At 39.9% G+C, this 5,655-nt stretch overlaps 1 non-coding gene across 1 annotated transcript; it reads right to left on the reverse strand.

Annotated features, from left to right (window-relative positions):
- Window positions 1–5,330: 5,330 nt before the first annotated feature.
- Window positions 5,331–5,449, reverse strand: LOC142865608 (5S ribosomal RNA). The gene has a single exon (XR_012915808.1). It is a non-coding gene; the product is annotated as a 5S ribosomal RNA (ribosomal RNA).
- Window positions 5,450–5,655: the final 206 nt, after the last annotated feature.

The following is a 5,655-nucleotide window of genomic DNA, read 5'->3' on the forward strand; positions in this document are numbered from 1 at the left end:
AAAAAAAAAAAAAATGGCAGAGATTTTTAGAATTAGATGTATCTAGGATTGAATCCTGGCTCACTACTTATTGGCTGTGTAACCCTGAACATGTTTCAGAAACTCTTCCGGGCTTGGTTTCTTTATAACGTGATAAACGTATAACTCAGAATTGTCAAGAGAACTTATTCATTCATGCACTCACAAAGAATACGAATTAAGCATTTTTACCGTGTGTGAGAGAGACACTTCCAGGATTTGGGAATCAGCAACGAACAAAATGGGGTATCCCTCCCCTCGCCTAGCTGGTACAGACAACAAAAGGTAGATGTATTATTTCCCCGGGGCTCTGTAACAAACTTCTACAAACTGGGTGGCTTCAAACAAAGGAAGTGTATCTTCTTGTGGCTGGAATTCTGAAATCACGGTGTCAACAGGACCATCTTCCTTCCAAAACTCTGGGAAAGGCCCCCCGCCCCCCACTTCCTTGCCTCTCCTAGGCCCAGGTGGTTGGCAGCAACCCCGAGCATTCCTTGGCTTCTAGAAGCATCACTCAGTCTCTGCCTCCACAGGTAGGTGGCATTCTCCCAGTGCGTTCGAACTTCCCTCATCCTATAAAGACTCCAGTCGTTGGATTTAAGGCACACCCTAATCCGGTACCAACTTGACCACACCGGAAAAGACTCTATTTCCAAATAAGGTCACATTCGCAGGTACCGGGCATTAGGACTTCGAAAATACTGTTTTGGACGGGGACACGATTCAGCCCACAATAGTAGGGAATGAACAACCTGACCAGGTAATGTCTGGTTAGTCATCCCAAGATCGTGGCTTCCAGAAAACCGTTGGTAAATGACAGCTGATAGGAGTAACATATTTTGCTCACATTTTACAGATAAGGGCACTGAATTTTCCTTGTTCACCAAGGATCACAAGACCCATATATTGGAAACTAGGATTTTGGGCAAATAACTCCTTACAGAAGGAAGGTTTTCTCCAAGTAGCAATGTCTCCCCAAATAGGGTACTCATATGCCTTAGGATACCTAAAAACATGTAGATGTTCAGTGGACAATCTTTATCTTTAATGATTACATATTTATTTTAATGTGCGTTAGATAAACTATTACAAGCAGGTTAAACCCATGATTTTGCAGATAATTACTTATGACGTACTCAACGGAGAGTTGACATTTAAAATAATTAGGTATATAAAGGGAAACAACTAATAGAACAAGTTGAGAAAAGAGTTGGTAAGTGCCTACAGCCAAAATGCTACAATGATAACGTGGGTGATTCAAGTTTCAGAGATATCAAATTCCCATGTGTTATTTCTTTGTCCCTCCTGTCAAAAGAAACTAGCAATCCTGGCTGTATGTTTGACGTGGATCCAATTTGCAACATGCAGTTTAGGAACTTCCCCAGCTGGGACACTGAACATGAAGACTATAATATGTCTTCATGTCAGCCACCTGCTAAACTGATGATCATTTCCTCCAAATCCACGTCTCAAATGCCTTCTAAGCTCAATTTCAAAACTTGCCAAAAAGCTATGGTAATCAAGACTGTGTGATGGAACAGGATATACGTATAAATCAACAGGATAGAAGTAAGATTCGGGGAATGAACTCATTCATGCATGTATGGTTAATTGATTTTCAATCAGGGTGCCAAGACAATTCAATTGGTGGAAAAGGGTCTCTTTAATAAATGGTCCTGGGACAACTGAATGTCCACATGCAAAAGAATGTAGGTGGACCCTAGCTCACGCCATATACAAAAGTTAACTCATCGTATGCATGACAGGGGTATGTTATCCAGTGTGTGTGTGTGTGTGTGTGTGTGTGTGTGTGTATACATGCACACATGCAGATATTTTCTTCCATTTTAAGGGTTGTCATTTTCCTTTCTTGACAGTGTCCTTTGGTCTATTTTTTCCTTTGGTTGCTATGCTTTCTTCTAAGCTTTTTATAGTTTCAGCACTTACATCTGAGTCCTTGATCCATTTCGAGTTAATTTTGTATTAATAGATGAGATGGTATTCTCTCAGTTTTTGCTTATCTTGGAGTGTCTTAATTTCTCTTTCATTTCTGCAGAGAGTTTTGATGGATTTATGGGTCGGATTTTCCTTTGAATACATTGAAATAGACCATCCTACTGCCTCTGACTTCCATGGTTTCTGATGAGAAATCTCTTAATACGTTTCAGTAACCCTTGTAAGTGATGAACCACTTCTCTCTCTCTTTGGTTTCTCTCTCGCTTTGCTCTCTCTTTGGTTTTGGCTTTCAATTTGATTCTGATTTGTCTAGGCTTGAATCTCTTTGACTGTATCCTGCTTGGAGCTCATTGAGCTTCTTAGATGTATAGATAAATGCATTTCATCAAACTTGGGAAGTTTCAGCATTCATGTCCTCAAACATTCTTTCTTCCCCTTTTGCTCTCTTCTCTCCTTCGGGGTTCCCATTATGTGTAGGTAGATGCAGTTGAGAGTCCCACAAATCTCTGAGGCTCTGTTCACTTTTCTTTCTGTTCCTTGTACTGGAAAATCTCCAATCATCTGTCTTCAAGTTCAGTGATTTTTTTCTTTCACCTGCTCAAAGGTGCTGTTTAGCCCTGCTAGTGAATTTGTAAATTTCAGTTATTGTACTTTTCACCTCCAGGATTTCCATTTAGTTTTTTTTTTTTATAATATGTAATTTTTGTATCTTTGTTGGTAGCCTCTATTTGGTGAGAAATTGTTCTCATCGTATTCCCTTTAGTTTTATAGACCTATTTCCTTTAGTTATTTTGAGTCTATTTGAAATAGCCGATTTAACGTTGTTATCTACTTAGTCCAATGTTTGGGCTTCCTCAGGGACAGTTTATAGTGATTCCTTTTTTCCTAAGTGTAGGCTATACTTTCTTGCTTCTTTTGCATGTCTCACAATATTTGTTGAAAACTGGACACTTTAAATAATGTGTGGAGACTCTGAAGATCAAAATTTCCCCTCCATAAGGTTTGTTGTTGCTACTGATTGTCGTTACTGTACGTTTGGTGACTTTTCTGAACTAATTCTGCAAAATCTGTATTCTCTGTCTTGCTTGGTCAACGAAATACCTACTCTAGTAGCTTAGTGGTTGCTAATGATTAGACACATGTAACCTTAAACACCTGAAACCACAGGTGCCCTGTTCTTTGCTACCTGGCTCTGCATGCATGGGGAGGGAGGGGCATGTCTTCAACGCTCAGTCGGCCAACTGACAACTTCACATGAGTCTTTGCTTCTTGCTAACGCAGAGTCTCAGTATCTGCCCAAGGTGAGAGTTAGGACGTTTGCAGTTCTTTCCAGAGCATGAGCACAGCCCCTGGGCATGTGCATAACCCTACACACACACACACGCACCACCTTCTAGATTTTCGGAAACATTTTGGAATTTTTCGATGTCTCTATGGATTGTCATTCTCCAGCTTTTCCTTGTAAGTCTTTTGGTTAGCCTATTATTTGCCCTGACTGTTCTCAGTTGCCTCAGGCAGTCACAAAGTTGAGCATCAGCCTCTAAATACTTCTGAGAAAGATCCCTAGGAATAAGGATTTCTTCCCTTGCTGAGGTGTATGTGAGGTCAAATAAGGACAGTTTTCGCAAGTGGAGTCTTCCCGGTAACCACCAAATAGGTCAAATAATATTAATAACAATTCTCTGGAAATGAGGCTTTGCAGAAGCTCCAACCAACAATCTACCCACTCCAGCGGCTACCATGTTGCTGGTTTTCACCTTGACCTTGGTCTGTTGGTTTTAAACATTGCTGTGGAGCTGGAGAGAGAGAGAGAGAGATGAAAATAGAGCAAGTTAAAAATGCAACAACGCTCACTCTTCTTATGAAGATTCACCTGTTTTTCTGGGATAAATGCTCCCCCAGAATGCTGCAAGCGTTTAGTTAATTTCCAAAGTTCCTCGAAAGTTGGTTCTGACGGTTTTTGCCTGTTTTCTCGTTGCTTTTATTGGGGAGAGAACTTTGAGAGGTCCCTACATCATCATTTTCAGAGCTGTCACCGCTGTCCTTTTTTTGTCTCTAAAAAAGCAAGGTTTGGCTCACAGCTTGCACTGTGCTGACTCTGCTCTTTCTTTGCCTTTTTTTTATTTTCCCTTCTCTTCCTTAATTTACTCCCTGCAAATACCAAGAGTCGGGGTTGGGTAAAGGTTCCAGCAGGTCAGGTTTGGTGAGTGTTTAGAAGACGAGAATCACTGGAGAGTAAGTCATATTTTAAAAAATAATTTTTCGTCCCATCTGAACGGCAATCATTCGATTAACCATGTTGATAGTTGCGCTACAACAGAACTATCTGCTAAAGCACACGCATGAATGACATTCGCGTGCTGAGGTTGAGAAAGAAGTACCTAATGAGACCGTCGCCTACTATAAAGCACTCAAATTAGATGACGTTTGTGTCCTGGCATTGAGAGGGGGCCAGACAATGAGACCATCAGGAATGCTCGAGATGATGAACACAGGTTGGCTGCTTCCTTCTTAGTCACACAAAGGTCCAACTTTGGGCTTGCCACTGCACAGCTTAAACTTCTGAGTTTTAGAATAATAAAGATCGAGACTTCTATGAAAACTTCAGAGATTGCTTTGTAGTTGCTTCCTAGAGAAAAACAGCCAGTAATGCCTAAGAGCAAAACTAGCACCCCCAGTTATTTCCTAAGGCCCTTTCCAGCCTGGCTTGACCTTTGCTTCAGGGCTTCTCCAAAATTCCAAATTCTTTTCTGCCCCAGGGAAGGAAGAGCACTTCCTACCGGCAGAGACAGCCCCAAATGCCGCAGAAGCGACAGCTGGGCAGAAGTGATCTTCCCTTCCCGCGGAGCAAGCCAAGCCATAGACGTGGATCGTTAATGTTTCTAGGTACGAATCCCAGGTTGGTAATCCTCGGGGGCTTCATTTAACCTCTTCTGTTTGATGAACATCAGCACGCCGTCTCTCTGCAAGCAAAGGTCTGGGATGTACAGAGCACAACCAGAAATACGTCTGACCAAAGAGAACGATGAAAATGGTTTCATTTTTTTTTATTATTTTTTTTTATTTTATTTTTAATTTTTTTTAATTTTTTAATTTTTTTAATTTTTTAATTTTTTTAATTTTTTTTAATTTTTTTATTTTTTTTATTTTTTTTATTATTTATTTTTATTTTTATTTTATTTTTTTATTTTTTTATTTTTTATTTTTATTTTTTTATTTTTTATTTTTTTATTTTTTTATTTTTTATTTTTTTATTTTTTATTTTTATTTTTTTATTTTTTTATTTTTTATTTATTTTATTTTTTTTATTTTTTTATTTTTTTTATTTTTTTATTTATTTTTATTTTTTTAAAAAAAGCCTACGGCACCCGGTATTCCCAGGCGGTCTCCCATCCAAGTACTAACCAGGCCCGACCCTGCTTAGCTTCCGAGATCAGACGAGATCGGGCGCGTTCAGGGTGGTGTGGCCGTAGACTGAAAATGGTTTCAGTTGCTGCTGCGGTGACAACACTGGGACACAACTCCTACCGTAGCACCTCGCTGCAGTGAACGACGCACAAAGACACAGTTCCGGGAATGGTGACAGCCCTGAGGTCCCCTAGGTGTCTGAAGTTGCCTTAAGCATATAAAGGTATAGAGAATAGCATAAAATGGCATTTGCAAGATCCCGCTGGTAAGAGA

The sequence above is a fragment of the Microcebus murinus genome, chromosome 30, assembly GCF_040939455.1.
Source record: "Microcebus murinus isolate Inina chromosome 30, M.murinus_Inina_mat1.0, whole genome shotgun sequence".
Classification (NCBI taxonomy): domain Eukaryota; kingdom Metazoa; phylum Chordata; class Mammalia; order Primates; family Cheirogaleidae; genus Microcebus; species Microcebus murinus.